We start from the raw sequence: 11862 nt of genomic DNA, 5'->3' as shown, positions 1-11862 counted from the left end.
TTGGGTCAGGTATAACCCGAAAATTTTAGATTAGATTCGGGTTGAGTTACCATGTCGTGTCAATTTTTGACAGCCCTAACCACATGTATATGAGCTAGATGTTGGATGAATAAGAATCTATCATTTAAGAAATAGGGAGCGTGTGCGCGCGCGCGCGTGCGTGTGAACAAGAGGGAGGCCCCCTTCATAGCATCTAAAAATTCCCAGCCTGAGAAGCACAATCACCTTCAAAGCTGCAAGTCATATATTAAAATCTACTAAGTAAATAACTAACATATAGCAACTCATTCAAGCCATCTACCGTAATTGACCAAGCCAAAATGGCTTCCTTCCTCATTGATTCGCCGCAAGTTTTATCCAAAGGAGACAATTTGGAAGCTGGATTTTCCGCTCCATATAGTGGATTATATAAGCGGTCGGTGCTCCCATTTTCCATCATTGAAAGCAACGGCTAATTTAAAGCCAAAATATGTCTCTATAGACTTAGTCATTATCAACAATTCAGCCTTCCTTTGAGGTCGCAGCTCCTAAAAGCCCCATATAATGTTCTCTTTTTGTATGAATATAAAGATTTTTGTTATATGATTTATTTAACACAATCAAAAGCAACGATAAATCAGTAGTCAAATGAAATTATGGTTATTTTCTGAAAAACAAAGTAGCTAAAAAGTTGTCCTAAATGGGAGAAATTATTTTGTGCAGTCATCGGACGGTCTGGGGATGAATCAGGATGTACTACATCGTCTGATACACAGTGATGTGGCGCATCCTGATCCGCCTCCGGTGACCGCACAGAATAATTTCTCCCTAAATAGAAATAGAAAATAGTCATTAATTAAAGAAAACATGTATTAAAATTCTTAATATTTTTTTAAAGCATTTTGTTTTTTCCCATTTATTCGAAGCCGATAAATCAAATTAGATTGTAGACTTTATCCCCAACAGAATGGGTAAAAGTATAAAATATTTTTCATGCAGCTTTGAGCCTTTGAGTCAAAAGAAAATATCCAAAACAATTTGAACTAAATTGAGGCAATTGATAGTCTCAAACAAATAATCTTTAAATCATTTCAAAAATATTGCTAATATTAACTTATTTATAATAAAATACATATTTTTTTGTATATATTTTGATATAATTTTAATATTAAATATAAAAATACGCATTTAAATTAAGTCAAATTCATACATACATCACATACGAAAGAGTTAAAAAAATCTTTTAGTTGATAGTCAAAACTCTCAACCAACATACCTCCGAAGAGAGAGATTATTACGTGTGGAGTCCGGATATAGAAAACCGTTTAGTTTTGTGATTGTGAATAGTAAAAACGCAATTATTGTTCACCAATGTGCTTTTATTTTGTTTTACTATTCACATTTACAAACCGAACGATTTTCTGTGTCCAAACTCTGCACATAATTGTGATTATGTTTAATATTTATTTACTATTAAATGATTTATTTTAAAAATTTTGAACCGACCGGTTTTAAAAAATCGGGACCGGTTCACCGGTTGAACTGGCGGTTCATGCCAAAATAGGGTGGTTTGAACCAAAGGCGGTTTTGAGGTTGAACTGGACCGGCCTTTAGACCGGTTCATGGTTGAACCGGTCGGACCGGCCGGTCCGGTCTGGTTATTAAAGCCCTTGTCAAAACTCTCAACCAACAGACCTCCAAAGAGAGAGATTATTACGTGCGGAATTCGGATACAGAAAACCATTTGATTTTGTGACTGTGAACAGTAAAAACGGAGTTTCTGTTCACCATTGTGCTTTTACTATGTTTTACTGTTCACAATCACAAACCGAACGGTTCTCTGTGTCTACACACGTAATAATCTCTTCCAAAAAGAACAAATAACTGAAAATCATTGAATGTATGGGACCAAATGAGCTACACTTCTTGTAGGAGGTCATTATTATATTCACATAAATATATATGTGACCAAGCCCCGTACGAGTTAGAGTAGCAAAGCCATCTACTTATTACGATATGAAGAGAACTTTCCAATTAGATATTTCGTTGGTTGGTACTAAGGACGGTGGTGCTTATTTGTTGCTCTCATCGATATAACGTGTTATTATTGTAGTCTTACAAAGGGAAAAAAATTTATTTTATTATGGTGTCGTGCACCGCCATCCAAGCCTTTATTCTTGTTAAGAATATTGATCAACCAATCATTAAAATAAAACTGACTAATATGAAAGCATTTCACATTTATCTAAGGGATTGTTTGGTTGGAACACTTTGTTTTTCATGGACTTTAATTATGGGGGGAGTTGGGGTACTAAATATTCAAAGTGAATTGAATGATGAGAAATGAGTATATGAATAATGTATGAACTTTATAAATTATCTTAAATGATACAATTTTACATATATAATGAATGAAAGTATACTTGCAAGTAGGTGTGTCATAATCGGGTTTCGGATCAAGTTCGGGTCAAATTCGGAACTGACTCGGGTTCAAACTGGTTGATCCTAACCCGACTGACTCGGGTTCAAACGGGTTTCGGATCAAGTTCGGGTCAAATTCGAAAGTTTAGACCTGAAACCGACCCCTCAGGTTACCAGGTTGACCTGACGCTACATGATTTTGTAAATCCCAAGATGGCTGGATGGCGGAGCTCACATCAACAACAGCAGGCGAGGCTAATGTGAGATAGCGGGTAGACGCTTAGAAGCGTCGGGTATGCACTCGACGCGACACACCGACGGCGGGCAGACTTGGACTCGACGGGCGAGTAGACATGGTCAACTCATTTCAAACTGGTTAACCAAGTTTGAGTTCGGGTTTCTGGGTCAACTCAAACGCAACCCATTTTTTCAGCAAGCATCCAAGAGGGCTTGGTTAGCCAGCAAGTGGATGCCTTAACAACAGAGCTAAAGCAAGTTCAAAAATCATAATCGGACATGCAAATGCAGCGAAATTAGATAATGGAGGAGCTTCAATGAATCTTGGAGCAGTTTAGTGGAAAATAGCCTACATCGCCCTAGAAGAGTGAGGATATGTATTCAGAGTAGATTATCTGTGGTTGTAAATATTTTATTGGTTTTTGAATATATAAGAACTACATGGTTATTATAAAACTATATGGTAATTGTAGAACTATTTTAGTGCTTGAGAATAGTTTGAGTATAGTGTAATTAATACTTGATTAATATTTTTGTGCAATGCTGAAATATTAGCCTAGCTAAACTGTTTTAACTATTTGATATTAGGTTTATGTTATATTGCAGAATAATTGAAAGGAGAGGGTGTTTTTTTTTTTAACTATGCTACATGTTTTCGGCAGATTTTTCGCCTAGAAATCGTTACGACGAATTTTGTGTTGAGATAAAGGTGGAATTTTTTGTCGATTATTCTGTCAGAAATTTCGACCAAATTTTCCACCGGCATTCCGCCGGAAGTCCCCCCAAAAACAGCATTTTTCCATTCTCTAATCTGTTAGAAAACTTCAAGAATGTTTTCTGATGGAAATATTCCATCGTTAATTCGTTTCTGATGCTCGATTTACTGTCGGATCAAAATTCCATCGGAAATCCATCGGACATATCGATTTCTAGCAAATTTCCAAGGTTTTTTAGCGGATATGTCTGCCAAAATTTACTAAATTTCCTATCTCTCTTATGATGTTGAAGCCGAGTCATCCCTTGGATGTTTGGGTTGTTCCTTCTAATGTATGATGAGACATTTTATTTAATTTCATCATTATGTTGATGTCATTTACTACTCTGATTCATTTATCCCATTATGGGGCCCTTGTATGCTTGATTACTACTCGATCAAGCCTATCAAGCCTATCTCCTTCTATTATGATTGCTTCTTAAATCTCCACTTATGTTAAGTAAGGAACATTAAACAACATTCTTATTGAGAGTTTTCTTAGGTAATTCACCTGAGGTATAATTATTTACAGGGTTTATTTAGGTAATTCTCAATAATTACAGGGAAATCAGTACCCATAATCTTTAAATCCACTTTGACATTTCTCATCTACCATCATTTTTCAACCTTTCTGGTCATACTATGTAACATATCTCCTTAAATTATATTGGCTCCTTAAAGTTAACATATACTGACAAATATGTAATTTATTCTATCTTTGATATATATTCTATCTCTTTAATAGACATTGCTTGATCAGCTTTAACTTCATCATTTTCCTCAAATTGGATACGTTCAAATTGGCAATGCTCAAACTTAATGATACTACTTCATGGAGGATCCAAAATCCAATTTAGTATATTACTTGGTATTTACTTCCAATCATTTAATTTATTAATTGAATATTTAGATATTTCTACAATAATCTCATATTAAAATTTTATATATTCTCCTATAGAAATATACATTTATTTTTTGCTTATTCTTCAACAAAAATACTCTATTAACTCGGCTTCACTATTATATTTTATTTTATTTTGTAGGATTATTTAGCCCTTAAATTCTCTCTCTCTCTCTCTCTCTCTCTCTCTCTCTCTCTCTCTAATATATGATGTTCATATGTATTAAATTAAGCATTTTATAGTAATTATAAAATCTAATGTTATTATACTCATTCAAATTTCAACAATATCATACAATCCTTATGATTTTCAAGTCAACATAAGCATGCATGTAACACCTATGATTGGTGTTGCTTACCAACCAGCTGCCCCTTCATTCAAAACCTGCCACATTAGCATGAACAATGCAATGATGTTCATAAAAACCACATAGTTCTTCATAATTCAAACGCCATCATAAGCTCAAAAAAAGCTTAACAAACTTGTCTTTTTTAATAGGCAAAACCTATCCAAATCAAGAAAATTGAAGTGAATGTTCAATACACGCTAAAACTGAGAAGTTTGTAACGGTTTATCAAACATTTATGATATGATGAACTGAATGCTTACATGCAGAGTTGCGTTTCAAGCTTTGCTTCTGTTCATATAAATCAAACTTTAATTACTCGTTTTGAAAGTTCTCAAAAGCTGTATTTTCTCTTGGAAATAAAGGGCATGCAGCAAGTGTAGAAGGATTTTATATATAAAAACTTTAATTCATAGAAATATATATACTTAGCATGCATGCAGTAGAATAATTAGGGGTGTAAACGGATAGAGTCACGCTCAAGTCACTCTTGGCTTAAGCTTGAGCTTTAGAGTTCGGGCCGGATCACGACAGGCTCGTTTATTGTAAAATAGATAAAATGATTGTGATTTAAGCAATTCTTAGAATAAAATGGTAAAAAGAATGCAAAATTATAAGAAAAATAATAAAGAATTACATAATATAAAAAAATGAGATATAATTAATATTCTTTAAAATATTTTTAAAAACTTTGTACTTAAAATCCTGAATCCTAATATATTTTAAGTATATTTTTTAAACAAACTGGCTTTTGTACAAGCTAACAAGTCGAGTTGGGACTAGCTCAAATTTGACACTTATTAGTTCATCAAGCTCGACTCATGAGCCATTTATCAATTCAAGCCCAAGCTGCTTTAAGAGTCAGCTTAACTCTTACACCCCAAAGATCAAGTAACTCTTAGGAAGAAGTTTTTTTTTTCTCTCAATAGAATAAGCATTCGGTTGTTCTTTTTGTAACTGTAGTAAATGGAGCCATTGGCCTTTAGGTTTTTCTTTTCCTTTTATACTTGTAGCTCTTCTGAGCATTAGCGGGCTGAAGGATCCTTCTAAGGACTTTTGTAACCTTTTTTGATTATTAACCCGTAGGCCCCATGAGTGGGTTTTAACCAAAAAAAAAAAATCTTGAAGATTATATATATGTTCCGAATATATCATCAAAAAAATTATCTTGATCGGGCACGAATCTTGATGCAAAATTGAGTTGAAAGCTTCCAAAATTAAATTCGGGACCATATGAACTTCCATTTTAGCAAACTTATAGCCAAACTAAATGACTCGAAAAAACGAACTAAGTGACACTAAATTCGACTCAATCCAAGCCAAAATGGGTCCAACTCAAACACTCAAATCACATTTGGAAGGTTCAAACTATAATTTGGATGACCAAACAGCTTTCAAACGAAACATGTTTATAGTCGAATCGAGCGACTTGACGAGCCCAAGATATTCTAATACTTATATCATTAAAACATTAAAATGTCCAATAAACGGTCCACGATCAAGGGGATCAACATACATTCAAACCACTGCCAATTAACTTACATTTGATCTCCCTCCTATTTATTGGGCATGCCACTCTTAAAAAACTATAAAAAGAACCCTCATTCCTCATGGGGAGGGGGACCCCAAGAGTTCTCGTGTCACTAGACTCCTCGACCACCGTCGGGCTTCCATCCGGCCGCCGACTGGCGTTGAACTTCTGCCCGACTGCCAACTGACGCAGGACTTCTGCCCGGCTACCGAGTGACACCGTACTTACACCCGGCCACCAACTGATGTTGAATTTATGCATGACCACTAACTGAAACGAGACATCCACCTAACTGCTGACTATGGTCCTTCCAACCTCTATAGCCAAATAATAATCTTTCTTACTAATGTCACCCACCGATTATGGTCAATTTGACCTCCGTTGTCAGCCAATGGTCTTTTTTACCACTGTTGCCCTCCAATTACAGTCCTTCTGACCTCCATCACCCACCGAATATGGTCATGTTAACCTCTGTACCATACTAAGGTATTTCCGACCTCCATCACCAGACAACGGTCTTTTTGACCATTGCCACTCATCGACTATTGTCCTTTTGACCTCAGTCTCTAGACAATTGTCTTTCTAACCACTGTCGCCCCCGACTACAGTCCTTCTGAATCTGTTGCCTGCCGACTATGGTCCTTCCGACCTTCTTTGCCAAACTAAGGTATTTTCGACCTCCGTCGCCAAACTACGGTCTTTTTAACAATTTTCGCCTGGAAAATACGATCCTTTCGACCTCTATTGCCAGACAACTTTCTTTCTAACCACTGTCATCTGCTTACTACGGTCCTTTCGACCTCTGTTGTCAGACATATTTCTTTCTTTCCACTGTAGCTTGCCAACTACGGTCTTCGACATCACTACATAAAATTTGTTGTTTATCGGCGATAATATTGACAGTCATTTGACCGCCAGAATTACTGGCAATTAATTGGCGGTTTAACCATCAATTTTTAATAATAAACCACCAGAAATGTCGGCGGTAAACTTGGCCGCCTAATATTACTACATTTTCAATGGCTAGTACGCTGCCGACTGGCAGTTTACCCACCAGAATTCACCGATTGTTTAGCTGTCAGAAAACTGCCGGAAATTGGTCAATGGAATTCCTTTCCTACTCGGTTTATTTTGGTAGTTTGTGAAACACCGGAAAACCATCAGAAAATTTTAAAACGGCGGGAAAACTTACCTCAACCATCGGAACAAGCCGTCTGTAATTGACAATTTTCCTATAATGCCTCCATCGCCAGAATATAATCCTTCCAATCCGACCTCTCTATCACCACTCAATGATCTTTCTGACCCCTATCGCATGCAAACTACGATCCTTTTGACCTCCGTTGCCAGATTATGGTACTTTGGATCTCCGTCATCAAATAATGGTCTTTTTAGCAACTGTCACCCATCGACTATGGTTCTTTCGATCTATGCCGTCAGATTATGGTCCTTCCAACCTCTGTCACCAGATAATGATCTTTTTTACCACTGTCATCCGCCGAGTACTGTCCTTCCAACCTCCGTCGTCATACTATAATTTTTTCGACCTCCGTTGCCAGACAAAGGTCTTTTTAACTTCCGCCACCCACCGACTAAGGTCTTTCTGACCTACATCGCCTGCCGACTATTCTCCTTCCGACCAAACGAACACATCAATAGTGATTCTTCCAATCCCACCATGTAATGCACTATATATGATGTATATTTGCTACATCAAGCCAAGACCTTCCCCCTAAGGATGGGCCTCATTTGTAATCAACTGCAAATACTAATGAATTCATTCAAATTGGGCCAAGCACTGTGGTTTTTTCCCTTTTCAGGGTTGTCCACGTAAAAATTTTAATGGCTCTTATGAATGCTACACCATCTCTTTTATCTGTATGAGTGTTGAATCTTCGTGCAAAGCTAAGACATTAAATTAATTTTATATTTCTCTACCGCCGCGAATAGTCTAGGACGCAACAATTCCAATTCCATTTGCTTACCCTCAAAAGAGAGGTGGCTTCCACCCTTAACACACCCCTAATATTCAAAGCAAAAAGAGCAAACTTTCAACAATTAACAATAATTGAAATCTAACATTTTAATCAAAAACTCAATATAAAATCATAATATGTATGAACACCACCACAAATTCTAATTACTTCAACAAAAATAAGCATTTTCTTCAAAATAACAGTACCATTCAGCTTATCATATGAAATTTATCAATGAACCTCAGCCATATAAAGTCAATGATACCTTACGTAGTTCCTTCTTAATTCTTATGTATGTTATATGGATTATTCTTCAACAATGATGCAATAATTTGCTCATCAATTTTACTTATTTTCTTATAGCACTAATTAAAAAATAATTTAACATTATTATTCAGTCACATGGTGATTTAATTCGGGTGATCTTTCGTCCACTCATGCAAGACCGTGCAGATGTTGATATGCTCTATTTGCAGCTTAAATGACGGGTGGAGATGCACAGTCTTCCCTACCAATCATACTTTAATGACAGCAATAAATACTGAGACCAACTTATCAACACAGAAGTTGAATTCCTGAACATAACAGAAAATGATTGAACATCACATCAATAACAACAAGTTTGAACGCAATTGTAGAGCTAGCAATCATCTGGACAGAGATCTTTCTGTAATAGAAGAGATGAGAACTTCCTTCTGAGCTGGAAGTTCTCAGCCTTGTTTGGGAAAATTATTAAGTGTGGATATCGGACGTAGAGATACGTCCGAATATTGACTTAAAATTTGACACGTATAGTGTACTTTTTGGGTTTATTTTTTACTTTATATATTTATTGTGTCCGTGGAACTTTTGTCAAGCGCATCAAAAGCACAGGTAAAGCGCAGTAAAAAAGCGCAATAAAAACGCAGTCAAAGCACTATAAAAAAGCGCAATAAAATAGCAATCAAAGCGCAACTAAAGTGCAAGTAAAGTACAGATAAAACGCATCAAAAAGAGCAACCAATGTGCAGTCCACGTGTCAAATTTTAAGTGGATGTCCAGACGTATCTCTATGTTCGGTATCCGCACCTAATAATGTTTCCTTTGTTTGAGAGAAAAAAGTTCTTTTTTTTTTTGTTTTCAGTCTATATCTGGTCTGAAAATAATGAATATGTGTGGTTGGAGTAGAAGCTTCAAACTCCTATTTATGTGAGGAAAGGAAAGCACAGAAAAAGGAAGTGGAAAAGCGTAAGAATAGTACTCAGTGATTGTTAACTGCCCATATATTTATTTAATGATTTGACATATAGATGTTTAGGATGAGAGAAGAAGACTCGAGCCTAAGCAAATCCTACATGAAATCTTCATGGAAGTACTAATTCGTGAGCATATCAAATGAGCTTAGATAAGATCAAATTTTACTTAGAGTCGTTATCATGGTTGTCAAATGTATGAATTTTCATCAGTGGATAATTTTTTTGTCAAATCTATGGAAATAGATTTTTACAAAAATAAATTTCAGTTTGGCTATCTAGAAACAAGCTTATAATTTCATTCAATACTTCAAAAATTTTAGATAGTGCCTTTAACTACAAAGCTTTCTTCATTGTTTCTATTGTTGCGATATATTTAAGTTTCGTTGGGGACGGGTTTCTTAATATTTCTTAAAGCAATTTTTAGTACAAATTTTTGTGCTAGAAAGTTGCTTTAAGAAGCAATAAGAAAGTTGTCTCAAATGAAACCTTAATTTTAGCAGTAGATAAAGTCCCAAACGTCCACAAATAAGATTTCCAATTGATTTTACCTCCACACGACATAAAGATTTAACTTTTTATTGAACTTCTTCAATCCATATCTCTTGCATAATCTTAATCAACATAGCCAAGGAAACCGATAAAAAAAAAACCAAGGAGACCGATATTTATATTATTTGTACTAAAAATGTAAGAATATGACAAAACACTCCATGATTTTTTATACAGTTCCCCTTCCAATGATCAGTACCAAAGGGACTTGGCGCAAGCCTTAAACTCCATAGCTTCTAAAGTATATTAGTATCGGGTTCAAGATCAAGCGAATATGACATAAATGAATTCTCTAACTCTTGAAAAAAAAAAATAGTCTTCTCCCTCTATATATGGTAATGTCATTTTCACTCTCTCTCTAAATTATCTTCTAATGTCATTTATTCTCTATCAACTAAATAATTGAACTCAAATACTAAATCCATTGAAAGTTCCAATCACTTTCCACAACTTGTCTCAAACAAAGCAAACATGCAAAACCGTATTAATCAGAAAGACGTCTCATAAACTAAATAGAAACAACAAAACTTTTTAATGAAATCTCACTTTCTCATTTAAGAGAACTCATTCCAAGCCTTCACATATTTATCCTTACATACATCTAATGATTGCTAAGTATCATCAATAGCAAGAAGCATAATCAAAGCAATATTTCAATTAGAGGGGATGGTCATGCACCAATAATTGTCTCTCTTAGGTGGCTTCCAATGCTCTTTGAAATCAAAGGAGAACCAAATAATTTAAAGAAAGTCTACAAAGCGACCTACCCAGTTATGGTTGATGGGATAGAGAACCTCAGTTCTTTGTTATATATATATTTTTTTTTAAATAAGAATCTTCCAAATAACTAATTTGAAAGGAACTCTATAATAAGATAATTTTCATATATGAAAAAAAAAATTAAAAAAAAATGTGTCATAGCCTACATTGACTATGCCATAAGAAAATAATGCTATCACAATCATCAATTTATATAGTTATTTTGGTTGTGATTAAAGAAGTGATTAGCTAGCAGCTAAAGGAAAAGAAAGGTTCAAAGAGTGCCAAGTGTTAGTAGAAAGTTGATTTTTCAGGGAATCAATGTCTTACTTATGCATTGTTAGGTTAATAACAAAGTATTTATAATAAATGCGAGTTGAAAAGACTTTTTTTGTAATACGACGGGTCCATTTGGAACGGCTCCAGCGTTTTGAAAAAGTGATTGTGAAGTTATTGCGGAAAAAAAAAAAAAGAACTTATTTGAAAGCTGTTGTGGATATTATAATTCTTTTACCGCGCATCAACAATTCTAATTAAAAAAAGTAGTGAGAAAGTTTTGCCAAACAAACCTTATAATATAATATATTTTTTTGTAAAAAAAATAATAATTTAATTTAAATTATATCATATGATGATAATTTTAAAATTAAACTTAAGATTATTTATTTTTCAATTTTAATTAAATTTAAGTGTGAAGGTTCTATGAAGACTTAAAATACTAATGGTAATTAGTTTTTAATTCAAAATGAAAATTTAGATTATTATATGCATGAAAGATGCATGCATGTTTGAAAAGTCTTCAATTGATTAGGGTTTTCGTACAATAATTAATTGAAGAATCAATAATTAGGCCACTAACAAGATCATCTTTAGAGATACTAACATAATTAATATATTTGATGAATGGTTTAATTAATTTTAATTAAGAATATAAATGAGCATTTTGGTGAATGAAGATATTGATCTGCTGTAGTCTCTCCAATTCTCATCTCAGGAGTTTCAATTTCTGTGAACTTTAATTTTGTTCATGGTGTCGTTTTTAGGATGAATTATTTCGTGCGAACACCGGATGGTTCTTCTCGTCTGGTTTTTATCAGTGACAATAAAAACATATATAGTGAACTACGTTTTTGTTGTTCATGCTACGTTTTCATTATTCACAAAAACAAAATA

The sequence above is a fragment of the Dendrobium catenatum genome, unplaced genomic scaffold (assembly GCF_001605985.2).
Source record: "Dendrobium catenatum unplaced genomic scaffold, ASM160598v2 fragScaff_scaffold_186, whole genome shotgun sequence".
NCBI classification, from domain to species: Eukaryota; Viridiplantae; Streptophyta; class Magnoliopsida; order Asparagales; family Orchidaceae; genus Dendrobium; species Dendrobium catenatum.
This window is presented reverse-complemented; position numbering follows the sequence as displayed.